Here is a 20,682-nt window from a genome sequence, read left to right on the forward strand (position 1 = left end):
ACTTACACCTAAATTAACATACGAATATGCATACATTTTATTAAATATGTATGAGTCAATATACTTGATAGATCTTTAATTACATAATATCTTTAAAATATAGATAGAAAATTTAAAATAAATTTAATTTAGCTTATTTAGGAACGAATTAAAACAAACATTCTGAATTTATTAAACAGTATAGTTTATTTTAGTAGGAAGTTTATTGGGCGCGATTCGAGTTTGAATAACGTTAAAATTGAGTATAGCGTTTTGTACGTAACGTTTGAGTGAATCGTTTCCGAGCTAAAGTTTTACTTATGTCACGTGGTCTGAGTTGAGAGCTTGTGAACTGTTTATTGTTAATAATATATTTATTTAACTCAAATTCTCATACAAGCAATAAACTTAACCAAACCAGAAAATTTAAGTTCAAAAAGGCTTGACTTGTCCTAACAAGAGAGACGACTGAGCTTTTTATTAAAGTTTAATGATCCTAAACTACATATATGTATGTTGATTCTGTTACACAAAAAGTCTAAACTATTTAATTTATCTATTTAAGGAAGGCAAAGATTTATGGAATTTTACTTGATGATAAGGCTTCGTGTCTTATCACCAACAAGAAACAAAGCCTTACTCACTCATCATATATTCTAACGTCAAGCAACAATGCATAATATTGTTCCGGTTTGAAAGGGTATCAACATATATTCCGTAGGTTGGCGCATTGGCAGAGGGTTTAATATTTTTTAAAGCGCCAATGCCTATTAAATAGCATCTGGTGGTGGTCCGTCTGCTTAAATGATCTAAAGTAAGCTAAATTTAAAAAAAACACATGTGTAGTAACAATAATTATGATAAACTAAATTATCAAATATTCAAGCAGGCTAAAACCCCCTCCCCCTTTCTTGTTAGAGGTTGCTCCCCCGCGCTTTTCCAAATCATGTTTCTGGAAATACATGACGTGTCAGATGTTCATTTAGGCTTCGCCATAAGTTTTTCCTGTTTAAATTAAAAAAAAAAAATTTAGTCTGGCATGGTAAACACATCGTTAACAAAATGCCGAAATAATAATAATTAAAAGATTTTAAATTATTTAATAAAACCCATACTTCCGTCTTAATTAGATCAATAGTTATTTAACAAACTGATTATTAGTTAAACATCAATTATATCAAATCAACGTTATCATTTACACAACATTCAAAGTCATTCATCATTCACTCAATTACCACGTTATTCATTGTCATTCGTTCATTAAAGCTACAACCACACTAGACTCTGTCATTGTAGTTTATAATTTTATTATTCTTTTATATTTATTGTAAAGCGTGTGCAACAAAAACTTAATAAACAATTAAAGTAACTTAAATAGACACCGATCAGTCGTCAGGTGTTCTGTAGAATACAAGGTAAAAACTCAATTACTTTGTACTGCCGTATTGCGGTTTGAAGGTAAATCTTAGATCTCATAGTGACCATTTAGTAAGAAATAAGGTTTATTAGAAACGTTAATGTTTGTGCATGTAATCTAAGTACCTCATGACGAATAAAAACGTCGCATCTCTTAGATGGCACGCTTTTTTTATCGTATAGGTTGGCGGATGAGCAAATGGGCCACCTGATGGTATAAGTGGTCACCATCGCCCATAGACAACGGCGCTGTAAGAAATATTAACCATTCCTTTCATGGCCAATGCGCCACCAACCATGGAAACCAATATGTTATGTTCCTTGTGCCTGTACACCGGCTCACTCACCCTTCAAACCGGAACACAATAATACTGAGTACTGCTGTTTGGCGGTAAAATATCTGATGAGTGGGTTGTACTTATCCAAACGGGCTTCACAAAGCCCTACCACCAAATTAAAGGTATTCTGGATATGTAGGTTTCTTACCCCCTATTCCATCCAGACCCCTCTCAGGGTGCGAGTCAAAAAGCCGAGCGCCGCGCGTTGGGCGATACCGATCATTATTGATGAAGTGCGACTTTGAGAACATCGGCGAAGTGCGCTCAGAAGCTCTCTTAATAAATCTTTTTTAGGGAAGGGAAATCGCCAGAACTCATATTAGACCCAGTTGCTTATTATGCTTAAAACGGAGCTGATTGTAACGGTATTACGTCATAATCACGGGAATATTTTACATAAAGAAATCCTGCAGTGCTCAACGCGCACAGATTCTCCTTCCATAATGACACTTGATGTTATCTCCTAAATTAACCCAAGAACTTGTCTCAATGGTATTTGCTGGTGATACCAAGCCCTACGTTTTGCGCAAGCCAGTTTAAATGGGTATCCACCACTCATCAAATTCTACCGCTAAACAGAAATACTTGTATGGTTATTGTGCGTAAGATGTATAACATCTTAGTTCCCAAGGTTGTTGTTTGGTAATGTAAGGAATGATAAATATTTCACTGCACCGATGTCTGTGGGCAATGGTTACTTACCATAAAGTGACCGAATCGCCAGTCCGCCTACCTGAATGGCATACATAAAATAACTACATATCAAAGTTACAAGTAACGTCAGAATCAAACTCGTTTATTAACTAACATTAAAATTTAATTACAAATAATATATTGAAGAACAGAAATGTTAAAGTTTACGAAGGAAAGTTGTACACCTTGAACGGTGCGACCTGAGTTACTATAAGCTTTACACACGACTTTGAATTCATTATATCGTACTTGACATTACGTTCACAATAACAGAAGTAATTTGCCTTAATCGAACTACGTCCTGACCGGATTTCGCCCACGAAATTTAAATTCAATTACAATTTCCAACAAAGCGTTACTCGTAGTCTATCTGCGTCCATTTATTGTAATGCCCAAGAATACTCAAAGTACTTTTATAATTATTTAATTATTCAATGGTTTTACGATATATGGTGAACGGTCCACTTGATGGTAGTCAATACCGCTTATAAACAACGGCGCTTTAAGAAATAATAACCATTCCTTACATCGCCAAAGCGGCACCAACCCTGTAAACAAAGATGTTACATCCCTTGTGCCTCTAGTTACCCAAACAAAAACAGTAAGTATTGCAGTTAGCCGGAATATCAGTTTAGTGGGTGGTACCTACCCAGGCGAGCATACAAAAAGCTCTCCAAGAGATGTCTGACTCGAATATAGGACATTTTGCCAATTGTAACGCCAAGCAACAATGTTATTATTGTTGTGTTCCGGTTTGAAACTGCAATACGAGGACATAACAGTGTTCTCAAAGTTTGTTGGTGATTTGTCAGAGGTTAAAATTTCATATAGTGCCATTGTCTATGGGCGGTAGTGACCACTTACCATCAGGTGGCCCATATGTTCGTCCGCCAACCTATACAATAGAAAAAAAAGCGGTGATGATCAAATGGTTCGTTTGCCAGCCTGCCTGCCTATTATCAATAAAAAAAAATCAGGTGCAGGACCCAGTTTTAAGGGCACTGCCACCAAGTATACCTTCTTCAATAGTGATTTTTTTTTTTTTTTAAAGTACTTTGAATTTTACTAAACGTATACTTGACCCAGGAAGGGAGTACATGACCCAGGATGTATTAAATTTGCGGAGACGGAAACAAGGTGTTATAAATTTACATTTACATCCCGTGTTTATATAATTTCCTATCTCTAAGCAATGAAATAACAAATAAAAACTAAGAGAAATAAAATATATATTGCATACATTATATATGGTCAACAATATGTCTAAAACAAGTTTAATTTAACATTTATTTTAAATATCATGAAGTTATACGAATATAAATAAAAGTTTTTTTTACAATTCTATTCAGAAACATTCAATTGATTCTTTAAGAGAAACCGGCCATCTTCGAAACCGGAAACGCGCCAATACGTTACATCACAGATTATATAACTTCAATTTCCATATATCATCCGTTTGGAACTCATCGAATCACTCGTAAACTATTTGTTAATATAATTATGTATTACCAAATATGTCATAGGAATAGATTATTAATTAATCTATTTTTAACTTTAAATATTCAAACCTTCTTGCTGTGACACTTCTTTGACTTTAACATTTTATACGAAGTTTAAAAAATACGGAAAAAAAGTTACTATGCGTTACATCTAGTTTTTGTAAAAAGCAGTAAAACAGTCTTTATTAGTTATTATGTTTTATATTAATTTATTTTGAATTACCAACAAAAGTGACAATTTTACAATTTAAATCATTTAGGTTCAAAATCATATTATACAAGGTACTTTTAATTACGGGTAATTACAACATGCATAATGAAAAATGTATAAACATCAAAATTTAATTGATAACAATTTAAATTATTTTCTACGACATAAAATTATTCGAATAACAATAAATTAAATACACGATTACAATAAAATTATAAAGTTATTTATTAAAATCAATAATAAAGTTTTTTTTAATAAGAAATTAATAAATGATTATAACAAAAATAAAAATATAGTACGCCAAAAGCTATGTTGTAATAAGTTGGGTCAATGCGGACCCCCGAGGAAAGCGCCGAGTCACGGGCGGAGCACAACACGATCCTGCAGCCTCTCCGATCCACAAAAACGACCGTGACAGTGGTTTTAGTGGATAAGAAACCCACATAACCCGTTTCCCCCCAGGAAATAAACAAAAGTCTTCTATGCACAGGAAACTGTAGTAATAATAATACAATATGTACTGTAATAACTTTATTTACATAAGAATTATTGACGTTAAGGCCATAGATATAAATAAGAATTAAAAAAAGCGTGTTTATTTTGCCGAAATATATTTTTTCAAACATATAATACCCTGTGCATTATAATACTTCCCGCGCAAATGTCTTTGAGATTAGTAACCAAGCATGGTCAGAAGGACATTTACTATTATTCGTTTATTGTATAATTAAACGAATTAAAAATCACACCGTCATTTATGTTAGTGACAACAAAGGCAAATTACGCATTCAATTGCGTTTTTACACAACATTCACGGACAATACAACTGACACTTGTAGTATGAGAAACGCTAAACGCGGTCAAGTGCGTGTGTTAATAACTCATAAATGGTTCTGCATAAAGAATAAAACAAATGTCAGTGGTTTTTTTTTATATTGTAAGGTTTTTTAATGACAATTTTATTTTTTAAATGCCAAATTTGGTAATGACGTTTTAAAATTTAAAAAATGTGTGTTTATTCGTGATTCTGTTTGATGACTTCAAACGTCAAATTTTTAATGCATAATCGTGTAATCACAGGCACAAGGGACATAACATCTCAGTTCCCAAGGTTGGTGGCGCATACATATTTTTACAGCGCCTTTGTTTATGGGCGGTGGTGACCACTTACCATCAGGTGGCCCATATGCACGTCCGCCAACCAATGCCATAAATAAAAGAAAATATGATATTTGTTTTAATATAATTTCTAAGAGCTTTAAATAGCTTGTGTCAAGTTGTGCCTTTGGCTTATATGATATACTAGCTTTTGCCCACTACTTCTTTCGCGTAGAAGTTAAATACATTTGTATAATCGAAATACATTAAGGAGCTGTTTTGAGCACATCACGCTATTATCAGTAAGGTACTTCAGAACGTACGTTAAAAGTACTGGTTCCTATAAACTTATTTTGTATAATTTAGTAGCATTTGATCATTGTTTTGTTGCGGAGTTATTTTAAAACTTCTGAAATAAATATTGAAATCAAAAGATCTAAAGGTTAATTTCATTAATGTTGTATTTATGTGGATAAGGATTACAAGCACCTTCGCAAATAATACATTATTTACAAAAAAAGATTATAGTTAGCCAAACTTAAAAGATAGACGTATGCCGTCGCGAACTTATAAAGGGAAACACATGATTTTTCCGAAATTTCAATCGCTTACACAGCGCACACAACCGAAGCTTTCATAAGAAATATTTTCCCTTGTTTTGCAACATTCATTGATATTCTGCTCTTATTAATCGTAGCGTGATGCTGTATATACTAAAGACTTCCTTAATAACGAGGCTATCTAACACTAAAAGATTTTTTCAAATCGGACCAGTAGTTCCCGAGATTAATTCGTACAAACAAACAAACTCTTCAGCTTTATAATATTAGTATTGATCTGTATGCACTCACTAAAGCTCGTCCCTCCACGATAAATTAATTAGATTCGTCAATAGTTGTTAGTATTGAGTTTACGCTCGTGTAACAAGATGTCTTTGTGTGCGTGAGATAGTTAACATGGCAAAAGAATACATTGTATTATTATAATTATTATTTCAACGTAGGTGGACTTGTAAATGGGCCACCTGATGGTAAGTGGTCACTTCTCTCCGTAGACATTGGTACCGTAATATTAACCACTTGGAAACTAAGATGTTATGTCCCTTGTGCCTGTTACAGTAGCTCACTCATCTCACACCGGTACACGACTATAATAAGTCTTGATGCTTTAAGGTAGAACATATGATGAGGGGGTGGTACCTACTCAGATGTGCTTACACCAAATTAAATAATATAATTAACTTTGTTTTTAAGTTTACTAACTTTACGTAACTTCAATGTACAACAAATATTAAAAATAGTTCTATCAACCTTCTTTGTAAAGAAGATAAAATCAAAATTAAAATATACTTTATACTAGTAGGCTTTTAAAAACACTTTTGAATCGTCTTTTAACAAACTATATTAAGCGAAGCTACCATACTAAACAATATTAAGGTTCGAAATGCAGATTAAACCGAGAAGAACCGGCAAGAAAAAAAGTCTTGTAATTTGGATTCTATAATCTAATTGAAAACTACAATACTAATTTCGATGCATTCATTACATTCGATAAGAACTCTTACCTAATTGACCTCTAAAAATATAAAATAATTGTATAATTTAAGTCTGAATAAATTAAAAGAAATATCCAAGCAAGGTCAAGGAACAGACCTAGTTTTGTTTAGAGCTTATTATCTGATTGAATAAAAATAGTCTTGTGGGTGTATTACTTACCAAAGACACGATCGTAAAATCACACACACAAGCATGCAAGCAGAATGTGTGCGTGCAGTATATGTGTGACACTTTTAAGTTCGAATGTTTTTTTTTTTTTCATGTTGAGATTTTTAATTTGACAATGGATTGTTTTTTTAAATCATCCGATTTTACCCTCATACACCGCTTCAATCTATGCCATCTAAAAAGCCACCCACACCAACACACACGAAAAAAAAACCACAATCGATCTAAACGTTTTGGTGGAGTTAACTATACACGTATATTATTCTTCTGTATGTGTATATCACATATTAAGTATCAATTTTTAAGTACACATTTATAGATATACTAAATGAACACCCGGCTTCGCTCGGGTGAAATAAATAATACTAAACAAATACGGTTTATCACTTATTTTTCAAATATTTATTAAAAACTTTGTGATTATTAAATGTTTAATAATGTGGCGAAAAGTTAAAACTAACAATAATCATTCTTTACACAGCTTTCTGAACGCACCCTTAAACGTCAAACATGGCCGCCCGTTGAACTGAGATGTCATTGAATGTCATGTATTTAATATCGAAATATTTCGACTTATTAATAACTAGCTGTGCCCGCGACTTCGTTCGCGTAGTTGTCGGAAACACTATCATGATTATCGTTTGATTGCTCACGTTGGTTTTTGTTATTATAATCGTCAATAAGATTTAATAATATGTTTTACAGTACTTTAGCGTAGATTATATTTTTAGTTTTATTTTCTTGTGGTAGAAGAACATACTGATTTTGCCCGCAACCCGATCTTGACAACGCGACATATAGTTGGCCGTGTGAAAAGCAGTCTTGACGTAAATCGATTCCTACGTGTTTAAATGTTTGGCCCTGTGATTTATTAATGGTTACGGCAAAAGATAACTTAATGGGAAATTGAATTCTTTTAAAATTAAAAGGTAAATCATTTGGAATCATTGGGATGCGAGGTATAAGCACTGTTTGACCAACTGCCGGACCAGTCAAAACTGTTGCAACGATCACGTTATTGCGAAGGAATTTTACTTGAAGGCGGGTCCCGTTACATAAATTTGGTGGTTTAAGATTTCTGAGTAAAATTATCGCAGCACCTATTTTTAACTTCAGGGAATGTGGTGGAAGGCCGCTCGGGTTTAAAGAATTGAGAAACTCTTGTGGGTAATGGACAGCATCTTCTTGATCCATTACATTATCAATAGATGTGTAGGTAGTTATATCGCCTGGAAGTTTGGTTAAAATTAGGTCGTTAATTTCGTCAACGCTACTATTTCTCGCCGCCAATATTGCCCTTTGACACATCCATTGGTAATCTTTATTTTCTATTTCGACGATATTAGGGTAAACTTTTGATATTAAATCCTCTATGCTAGTCACTTTTTCTCCTAAATCGCGATCAAGTTCAATTTTATTTTCAGAATGAGGTACTTTTCCATCTCCTATTAAAAGTAACTTTGAAGGAAAATTTGTACTTCCTCCCCCCAAAGGTGCTCTCATATTCGTAGATAGTTTTAAGGTATGGGCAAATGTCCATAACGGTGAACTTTTAAGGCAAGACCTTACAATGTCTGCTCTAGTTCCTCTTAAAATTACCGGTAAAGTTTGTCTAAATAAATTACCAACATCTGTGTTTTTATTGCTTATTGTTATACGGTCAATTATGACAACCCTTTTCTTAAACATAAAAGAAATATTGTACAATAGTGTCCGATTGCGAATATTTTTTTTGTTAACAATTCGATGCAGGTGTATCGACATCTGGATGTAAGACAAAAGAAAAAGTCAATTGTAAATAAATAAATCACAAACAAAATTCATACTCTGCCAAAACAAACAAAACGTTCAACAGGAAATGTAATAGTAAATCTGAATGACTTTTCTTTGTCTTGGATTAGGAGAAAAGTTCATGAATTGTAATACTTGACGGTAGACATGTTTGCTTAAACACTCAATTTTGATTCCAATTTTCTGTCATTATATAGGACCACTATGTACGTATAGGGTTTAAAAAAACATCAAGAAGTGTATTTATCGATAGACCAGATTTACAAATTTAGAGTATATCATATATTTACAAACCTACCTTGGCTGACACCGCCTCCAAAAATAACAATAATTTTAACTATAATATATTATCGTAATAACTTTGCTGACTTTTAAATAGTCTAAATATTTTTAATTTCATTTTACATAGTCTAAATCTAAAAAATATTGTGATCATTGTTTGTTATTCATAGGTTTGTGTTAAGTTAGATTTAAAGTGGGTAGGTACATACTTATCTCCTTGCGTGGAAACACAGAACGTACCTACATATTGGTAAGTAGAATAAGTTACTTGATTATTAAGTTGTAGAATAATAAGCAATTATTTTTTACTTTTTAGAGCATATTATTTTTTTTCTCTTTTGAAGTCGGTTTTTTTTTGTCAAAATTTTTGTTTCTAAAAGATTCGGCCGAGTATCGCTAACGTGCTCCTTAGAATTGTTCCGTTCCCTTCCGTACCGTTACTTTGTCATGGATCCTATGCTCAGAACCTTACCAAACTTTCACCATAGTACCCTTGAAGTATATCCTTTATAATAAAAAAAGAATCATTAAAATTGGTTGGCACAATTTTGAGTTATTCACCTATTTATCGCGCACATACATAATGCACATTTAAGACTTATATCGTTTTCATAAGGATACCATCATCGTAACAGGATAAAATTAAAATGGGGCCCCACGGGAAGCACTACCTTTCAAACAAAAAAAAAATTATCAAAATCCAGTGAAAAGTTATGAGGTAACAGACATATAAAAAAAAATACAGACGAATTGATAACCTCCTCCTTTTTGAAGTCGGTTGAAAACAAACAATATTAACTTAAACGTAATAAGATAAACAAACCGAACAATAAGAAGTTTAGATTGTTTCTCCTTTGGTGTTATTATTTCATAAGGTGATTATAGTACAACCGTGTTGAATATGCTTGAACGTAATAGAAATTACTTGAAATATTGAACTACTAATTTATTTGTGTAGTCATTTTAAACGATATTCACCTATTTGCTTATTTGCATAATTTATTTTCTCAGTGATGATTAATCTGCATCGGTGAAAGTATCGCTCGCCATTTTGAACTTTTTTACGTGTGTAATGTAATGTTTATACCTTATTTATACCGTGAAACGTTTGAATTGTTTACTTGCAAAGTACGAAGGAATGTTCATTGAAATTTTATCGTAATATAATATATCGTAATATAATATCGTAATATAAAATATCGTAAGTTAAAACTACAGCAGATTATGATTTAAATGTAACCGATTTTAAACGATAAAAAATAATGAGCAAATAAGCTGATAACAAAACCTAATTTTGATAAATAATTTAACTATTAAGAATGTTAATTTTTTTAAGTCGTTATGTGCATTGCTACTTCGCAGAACTACACCGCGGGTGAGAGTGGCGAGCGCGGCGGCGGGGCTGACCCGCCTCCCCCTCATCCGCCGCCGCGCCCCGCCTGCTAGCACACTCTTAACAAATAGACATATAGTGTCACGGACTTTTTTTTTATTATTAAAAGAGGAATATATCTTTCATACACATTTTTTGAGTAACTTAAAACGTTTATGCTGCGCACGCATCGAAAGTCCATAAATGTGAATAATTTTCCCCGTTTTTGCAACATTTCTCACTGTCGCTGCGCTCCTATTGGTCGCAGCGTAATGTTATATAGCCTAAAGCCTTCCTCTATAATTGGACTATTCAACAAAAAAAGAATTTTTCAAATCGGACCAGTAGTTCCTGAGATTAGCGCGTTTAAACAAACAAACAAACAAACTCTTCCGCTTTATATATTAGTATAGATTCGACTATTTAATCAAAATTTTTTAATGATCTATAATTTTGGATAGGTTTCGATTGGGTCTATTGTAGACCTGCACGAAATTATTAATATACGTACAAAACGTAACAAACTTCATTCTTTGTGCCTGGTTAATAGTACTGCATAATTGCAACTGCAAATAATTCATTCATAAAAAAGACCAACATACATCACTAGTTCAACCTTGAATTTCGTAAAATTCAAGTTTCGTCGATTAAGTCGTGTGTCGACATGTCCGTCGTTTAAGCAACCAGTTTGAATTTAATTTATCAATATGTCAATCAAATCAGAAACGATTACAAACATGGAATAATAAACTATTACCTTTGCCAATCATAGAAATAATAAAGACAAATAACTTTAACATTGTATTGAAGCGATATCTTCAGTCGAAATATTGAATAATCTATGATTTTCATTATGAATTGGTGAAAAAAAACAGTCGGATTTTTGATAAAATTGTCATCAGAATTTGGGATATTTTATAATAAGTTGCAAACGAGCAGGAGGTACACCTGATGGAAAGTGACTACCATCACCCATGGAAATCTGCAACACTGAAAGCTATGAAGTGCGTTGTCGGCCCTTAAGAAATGAGTATGTTCTTTTCTTGAAGGTTTCCAAGTCGTATCGGTTCAGAAAAACCCTCCGCGAAAGGAGGTAAAATTAATGGACATAATAAATTAAATAGCGGATAATATTAATATAGAACTTTTTAAATAAATACAGCTAGTAGCAAACATTTGTATTCTTTGCTCCTATATTAATACTGCGATTGGAATATGGTATACTAATCATAACGTAGATTAGGTCATCCAATTAGCAATCGTATACAGAAGCCCAGGCAGGCACCACTGAATTTTCATGTGCTTAATTTGTGTTTATAATTCATCTCGTGCTCGGCGGTGAAGGAAAACATCGTGAGGAAACCTGCATGTGTCTAATTTCAACGAAATTCTGCCACATGTGTATTCCGCCAACCCGCATTGGAGCAGCGTGGTGGAATATGCTCCAAACCTTCTCCTCAAAGGGAGAGGAGGCCTTTAGCCTAGCAGTGGGAAATTTACAGGCTGCTAATGCTAATACAGAAGTAAACAATATAGCCTTTTGGTAAATATATTTTTGTATGTGATTAAAAAATAAAAGGATAAATATGAAGGAATAACTCCGTGAGAATTTTTATCATAAACTAACACAACGATAGTAAGTTTCAACTCATTCGGATAAAAATTAATAAGTACTTAGTAAAGTGACATCCTCTACATGAAACTGAAAGCCTCCTCTCCCTTTCAGAAGGTTCTTGATGTTTATTCCGTCAGGCTTCTCCAATGCGTGTTAACAGATTCACATGTTGCAGAATTTTGTTGAAATTAGGCCCACACACAAATAAAGCACACAAAAACTCAGTAACGATTGTCTAGCACTATGCCACCTCTTTAACCAAATGAATACCGGTAAAATAAATAGTTTATAAATGAAATTCTTATCTTAATAAAAAAAAAAAACAATTTTCCGAGTTATTCGTTAATTCTAAACACAAAACTTATTTCTATTACGCCTTAAGTACCAATTAGGCACCATTAAGAGAGACTGCGCAATTTTTGATAATTAAATATATTTATAATTTAATTTGCATAATTGATACTTAATTTAAAAATTACTACTTGTAACTTCATTTAATTACATTATGTAAGTGGCCATTAACAAGACGAGGAAACTATGCCATACTTTATTTAAATGGGCTCTTGTCTTGTGATCATTTCTAAATCCTCAATTTACAGGATTAAAAGTAAAGTTACCACCGTTTCGGAATGTAAATTCTACTGAGACTATCAGTTACATAGATTATTAAACGCTATGAAAATGCATTTAGTTCACACAATCATAAAATATTGTTTAATTTACTACTGGTATTAGCCCGCCGTTTCATAGGCGTGTGAGGGGGGATGGTCCTAGGTTTTAGGAATAAAAAATTACCTATCTTCTTCCTTGGGTTTCAAGCTTGCTTCATACCAAATTTTATCAAATTGGGTCCAGTAGTTTAGCTGGGAAAGCGTAACAGTTCTTTCCCATTTATAATATTAGTTCGCAGTTTCCGCTTGTGGGGGGTGGCCTTATGTACCCGATGTCCATTTCTGTACACGTTAATGCACGATTAAATACTTAGGACGTGAGAGCGTAACGAACACACTTACTTTCGAAATTTAAAATATTATTTAGGATTATATTCAGCCTTATATATTTACTTGGTGGTCGGACTTTGTGTACTTGGTAGGTACCACCCACTCGTTTATTCACAAACAGTAGTACTCAGTATTGTTGTGTTCTGGTTTGAAGGGTGAGTGAGCCAGTGTAACTACAGGCACAAGGGACATAACATCTTAGTTCCCGAGGTTGATGGCGCATTGGTGATGTAAGGAATGGTTAATATTTCTTACAGCGCCATTGTCTATGGGCGGTAGTGACCACTTACCATCAGGTGACCTATTTGCTCGTCCGCCTATCAATATCAGAAAAAATGTACATAGATGGCCCTACATGACCTAGATTGTGGTTCTATCTACGATCTATTCCAATCGAAAAAGGATTAACAAATACCATGCGATTGACTATCGCTTCTAACATTATGCTCTGCCAACATATTATATTATATTAATATATCTTTATTTAATATACAACTATTTATTTACTATTTTACTTAACACTATTAATTTATATCATTAATTTTAATTCCAAAGTTATGATAACAATTTTGCCTATCATTTAATTCACAAAAAAAAGTTCAAATCCGCGGAGTTTCTTTCGCCGGTTCTTCTCAGTTCAGTGTATTTTCCGAACCGCTGATAGGTTTTAATTCGAAAATCCAGTATTTTGATTGGATTTGATTTTACCGTAATTCGAAACGACATGCAATTCGAAATACCAAATGTTATTTAAGATATCACGTCAATTCAGGGTCAAAGCTGTTTGTTTGTCTGTAGTTAAGTATGAATAGGATATACAACTTCCTCATATGTACATATATGCACAGTATACGACACGTTGATCTCATTGACTCGTAGATATAAAACCCCAGATCCAGAGGTCCTGAGTTCAAACCAAAAGTCAGGCCGATAAAAAGTTATTGGTTCATTCCGTCGAAAAATAACAATAACAGCCCGGAGTTTAGAAGTTGGAAGTGTACACTCCCGTGCCTCGGAGAACACATAAAGCCTGTGGTCCTGCGCCTGAATACTTTCCGGTCGTGACGGATTTGCCGTTCCATCGGATTAGATACACACTTGCACACTACAAAATGTCCTGCATAGTTGGCTAGTCTCCTTTGAGATTAGGTGCCGTAGCCAATATCAGTCAGGAAGACTACAAAATCGTCATCAAGATTTACTAAGAGATTTTTGTATCAATGACACTTAAAAAACGGCTACAATGTATTGTAGATTAAAGTACACTATTATACAACAACAATGTTCAGATAAGAAGCGACAACACATTCAGATATTGTGTAAAGGATTTTTCACATTGCCACGTAACCCTAGAACACAACCTCGCACACAATGACACAATGGGCTGAGCACTGTTCTGTCACACGTATTTTATTTTTCGTTTAATTTTTTCTACAATAATTCGTGTCTTTGTTCTGTTATCGATTCGAATCTAAATTGACGTTACAGATTATATTTTAATTAACGTTATGACAACATACACTTTTACTATCGGAAAGTTCAAACATCGATATTTTGTTATCGATTTTCAATATAAGATTATTACGATGAAATGTTACACACGACTTAGTGTGTAATATTTTCAAGGGTATTAATCCCGAACCCAATTAAGATTAGTGCCTGCATATTTTTTTGATGCATTAACAGCCCGTAAATTTCCCACTGCTGGCATAAGACCTACTCTCCTTTTTGAGGAGAAGGTTTGGAGCAAATTCCACCACGCTGCTCCAATGCGAGTGGGTGGATACACATGTGGCAGAATTTCATTGAAATTAGACACATGCAGGTTTCCTCACGATGTTTTCCTTCACCGCCGAGCACGAGATGAATTATAAAAACAAATTAAGTCCATGAAAATTCAGTGGTGCTTGCCTGGGTTTGAACCCGCAATCATCGGTTAAGATGCACGCGTTCTAACCACTGGGCCATCTAGTGCCGTTTTCCGAACTGGTGATAGAATATCCAGTGAGTTTCAATATGTAAGTAAATATATATTGATTATAGGAATCTGAAATTCGAATTTGGACCTTGGAATAATAGTTTAAAAAAATTAAAAGGATTTAACACCTTTGCCTCTGGTGTCAGAAAATTGGGACGACATTCCTTTAGAGGTATTATGTGAAAGAAACACTCCAGAACACGAGTCAGAAGATGTCAAAATGTGATATGCAACATTGATGATATTAATTAAAAACATTATAGGATACAAGAATCAAAATGGCGTATCAACGTAAGTCAGTTGTGAACATTTCACGAGAGGGCTCTTGCTACGTTTTGCTATTCAACGGAGAAATGCTGCTAGCATTCTTGCCACCATTCCACGGTATACGAATTGTGTAAAACGTGGCGTAAAAAATTTCAAAATGAATCTTACGATATTTGTCAATCGATAAAATCTAGAACGGTTGCTTTACAAATATCCGCTACGATAAACACACACTAATGTAATTAGGATCAAATCCGAATAAAAAATTACCATTTTTTAATCCACAACATAATCCTACTAATATTATCGAACGGATATCCTTATGGGATAAGCTTAAACCCAAAAAAACCGAACCGTTTTACATATAATTCAACATTAACATGTCGATTGGAAAGTGCTTCTATGAGTCTACTTGAATAAAGATTATTTTGATCTTGAATTCATATCTCGCAGGGGTAAAAATTGTTATAAAAGTTTGTGTGTAAGTCCTTCAATTAAAGTTCTATATGTTGAAATGAGTTATTTAAAAACTGGATTCAATCAAAGCCGCGATTTCAGCTTGTTCCTATATATTGCACTAGCTAAACTTTCGCTTTTAAAAAACATAAACTTCCAACCTCCGTTTTACATCCTTAGTGGTGGAGTTTCGTAAAATCTGTTCTTAGGGGATGTCTACACCCTATAAGGAGCCTACCTGCCAAATTTCAAGTCTGTAGGCGTTATAATTTCTGAGATTTCGTGATTAATCAGTGAGTGGTATTTCGCTTTTATATATACATAGATGAATGAGCACATAGCCGCTAAATTAATTACTTATTAACACGGATATACTAAAATACATTCTTGTAAATAGCATAGTCATATTGACATGTGTCACAGATAATAAATTATTAATCTAAAGTAAATTGTAAATTGTTGAATCCATAATGCAAATTTTAAATGCTTAGAAATAATAACACAATAAATATTCAAATTGATAAGGACTTGCGCACCGTCTCCGTTTGTAAGTCTTGTGTATTAGGTTCAGTGAATCCACCAATTATATCATCAGTTAAAAGTAAGAAACGCTTGATTATTAGTTTTTGAAAATTAAGCTTATTGTTTGTACTTTAAATCTCATTTTCAATTAACTGATATTTTTTGTTTCGACTCACGAAATGATGTCCTCCTGATAATTCAGCTACGTCAGCCTTTCTTACGTGCATATACAATTGTACAAGTGTGCACGCCAATAAAGGAACACTCTCTGATCCTCCACTTCCATAATGGGATGGAATGGTAAATCCGACGCGACCGGTCAAAGTGCAACCTTTTCGTCCTTTGGACGCTCGGAATAAATACTTTCATGGTACGGACTTTAGGCTGCTACTGAGAAAATTAGCCTTACTTGTCATTTGAAACCAGTACCTGGAGATCTGCGGCCAAATAAGCTAGTAATTTAATTAAAAAAAAAAAATTTTTTTGCCATAAAGTCGAATTTGGATCGAAATAGAATCGGATACGTATCGTAACCTTTATAAATTAGTAGTTGATTTGATAATAATACAAAAAAAAAGAAATACATTATTTATCAAAAAGAATACTTTTAAATACAGGCTTACACAATTAGTCGATAAGTTTAAGTTGAGGGTTGAAAAGTTAAAAGTTACGGCCAGTAAATTCTATGCTGCTGGACAAAGGTCTTCTCTAGGAGGCTTAAGGGGAAGATTTTGAGCTTAATCTTTATTAACTGCCTTCTCTGCCATATGTGCCTACCATACATCTACATGCTAGATTCAGCAGGACGTTTTCATACTCCACCAGTTTTAAATATGAATGTCATCGGTATTCAATGCTGCGTGGCTAGGTTTGAACCTTTTATGTTTGTTTAAAATACACCTGTTCTTTCACTGAGCCTTCTCGGCGTATAATGTATAAGGAAGTTATTATTTTAAAATCTAGATAAAACTAAATAATTGTTATACAATAGTTCTATTTGATTTTTAAAGGAACGTATGTAATCTATCTACATACCACAGTCAATCAAAATCAGCTTAGTCATTTAGTGATAGATAAACAGACACTTTGATTTTTATACATATTGTAGTATGAATAGTGATTATTAGTATCACGCTGTAACTTAGGTATGTCCGGAACATTAATGGCATTGAATTCGATGTAAATTGCTGAGAAAGATTCTTAATACTAAACGACAACGACACGACATCAATCTTACACGTCGTACGAGACGGCAGACAAGATAATACGTTTTATATTTCATTTCATTTTCAAAGTTCATAAGTTCGTGAATAAACTTTTTAAATTAATGAATTAAAACAAATACTTTTTTTAATAATAAAAATAAAACTTTGCATTCAATGTTAAACTAAGTACATTTATAAAGACTAATATACTAATAAAAGTTTACTATTTCCGTCTCAGTTTGGTTATTAAAACCTGCGTGATCCTGATTTTTAAGAAAGACATATTAAGAATGATCGTGTGATTCCAAAGTTTATAATCGGTCATTATTTCATCATTCATCGTTCGTCATTCCCTTGCTCATCTCGTCTATCCCTTTTTTTTATAAGCACCGTTTATTTAGTATGTTTGCCCGACGCCATCTTTTCTTGTCAATCAATTTATTCATATGGGTTAATTTTACACAATACCTGTTGATATTCATTAGTTTTTGAAGAAATTGAAGCGCTTTTCATAAATTATTATACGTATAATATATTATAAGAGCTCTTCTGACGCGGACAAGTTAAAAGTTTCGAAAAATCTAAGAATCTTCCAAGAAAAATTTCAACCTCAACCCATTTCAACGTAATTATTTGCGTCATCTATATATAAGTGCCAACTTTGTGCCATTTTCTTTTTTCTCTTTACTAGTTCTATTGCGTCAATTGTCACAGAGTATACAGCCAATGATATCTATAATATAACCGTGGGAATGTTTATGTTATACGACACGGGCAGTTTTAAGTATTTTTTATTTAAATTAAAAGAATATTTATAGTGTGTCTTCTAGCTTAATCTGGAGCATATGCTTTGTCATAGTAACATATATATATCGAAATATGATTATAGAAAGGTAGAAGGACAAGTAGGACATATCTTGAAAAGCAATCATCATCTTCTATAGACATTGGTAAATAAGTGTACGTCATTGCTTACAGCATCAATGCGCTGCTAAGATGTTATCTCTTGTGTCTCTAACTAAAACATTTGCACTTCAAGCGAGAATTTTATGAGCTTTATGTTAGGAGATAGTATCACTAGTACAAAACAAAGTCGCTCCCCGCTGTGTCTGTCTAAATGTATGCTTAGATCTTTAAAACTACGTGACGGATATGATGCGGTTTTTTATAATAGATAGAGTTGTTGGAAGTTTTATATGTAAAATAAATGCATGATATATCAAATCAAATCAAATCAAAAATCTTTATTCAATATAGAAGTGTTTACACTTGCTTATTGATTGTCAAAAATCTACCACCGGTTCGGAATTTAGCACCTCGGACCTGAGAAGAACCGAAGATATAGTATAGAAACACTGATAATTTTAGAGATTTCTAATGTGATGTCGTAAATGAACTCTTTTTTGCGCTCACATTACAAACGCTGGCTGAACCCTACGCTACGAGATAGATCGAAATAATGTACTACAATATTGTACACCTTAAAAGGGTCAACAAAAACGTCCAGTGTGGTGTAAATTTATCTCTTAGGGATAGCCCTACCACAATAATAATTTATATGAAAGTGAATAATGTTAACAAAAACTAGCTATAAAACCAACCTACAAATACTTTAAAACAGGTTAAACTAAACGCAGGAAATTATTTAATTCAATGACTCTATCCCTTCAAACAGTTTTATGTTCCGACATATCTTCAACGGACGTACGGACATGCAAACTTGTTTATATTTGAGTGAAAGTGCAGTCATTGAGCTTGTTGCTTTGAGAATGTGATTCGTTACGTCAGGATAATTTTGTAGTAAAAAAACCATAGAGTAGATTTTGCTCAGTATCAAAAGCATGGACTTAGTATTTTTTTATTTCTAGGTTGGATATATATAAAAATTTAATTGTTCATTACAGACGAATTTTATAATTAAAATGGTGGAAAACAGTAACTACTGAGTTTCTTGCGGGTTCCTCTCGGTAGAATCTACTCTCCGAACCGGTGGTAACTTTATATTGAATTCAACGCTGTAACAGGACGATTCAAAAGTGCTTTTATGAGCCTACTTGAATAATGAATTGTTGGATTTTATCCGTTGTTATATTTTTTTTAAAGTTGAACCTCTTCATTTAATTAGCTTACATTTTCAAAGACAGATTAAGAGCAAAGATGCGAACTTACACTTTCAAGCGAGTTCCACATGCCTTACCTTTAGTCGTATAATACTTGGTTATTTAGTAGATTTTTCGTCTTTACGGATTAGAAATAAAACATTTCGAAACAAAGCTAACAACATCCATTAATGTTTTGGGCATATATATTTTTTAATCGAATATACAGTATTTACAGCTTTTAGTAATCGCTTCGTATTAGGATTTATAACTTTAAAAAAACTCAACACTTTCTGGGACAAGGAACGTCTTAGACGTTTATCTATGTAATCTAATGTTTGGTATACTGTCCCTAAAACAGTTAAAAAACCCTTACAGGGACCACCCGAGTCCTACCCACAAAGACCTATGACTATTAGAAATGTGTGTAGGAATACTCGAAGTATGATGATGACATCAGTCGGCGACTAAACTGAAAGAAGCCCATCTAACTACTTGGGACATAAAATAGTGCACAAGTATGTGCGCAAGCACAGTTGCACTCTTACTTCCCTCACACTGATAATCTATTGGGATCACAAATCCGACACGATCATAATTCAGACGAGAATTCAATTCTTCCAACTTCCAGATTCTGGGCTGTTACTGAAATCTTTTGGACAGAAATACCCAATAACTCTTTAACGTTTGACTCCAGAACCTCCGTATCTAACCTATCTATCTCGGTAAGAGATTATAAGTCGCTATTAAAATCCTACTTGTTATTACAAGCAAATGACGAAAACCTTATTTTACGCAGGAGACTTAAAATGGCGAATGACTATAAAAAACTTATAAAATTAACTTTCCTCTTCAATGATATTATGCAATGTTACGTTATTTATGCAATAAACTCGGTCATTATTTAATTAATCAGGTAATACGATCGTGACTTTAACTCGCACACGCCATGACCATTAAGAGAAAGTGGACAATTCAAACGAATTTATCGTTTATTTGACCCCATTTTAAAAAGATTCAATATCCTATAGAAATAAGGAGTTCTAGTGTTCGCTTAGTTGTCAAAATTCGAACACGATCATTGTCAGATAAATGGAATAATCTTAAATAAATTTGCAGACATGTGTGTCTGTTCT

At 33.4% G+C, this 20,682-nt stretch overlaps 1 protein-coding gene across 1 annotated transcript in view; it reads left to right on the top strand.

Moving 5' to 3' along the window:
- Positions 1-20,682, top strand: part of LOC113391954 (uncharacterized) — a 28,437-nt gene that overhangs the window by 495 nt on the left and 7,260 nt on the right. The gene's annotated exons all lie outside the window — the stretch shown is intronic.

This window comes from Vanessa tameamea, chromosome 27 (assembly GCF_037043105.1).
Source record: "Vanessa tameamea isolate UH-Manoa-2023 chromosome 27, ilVanTame1 primary haplotype, whole genome shotgun sequence".
NCBI lineage: Eukaryota > Metazoa > Arthropoda > Insecta > Lepidoptera > Nymphalidae > Vanessa > Vanessa tameamea.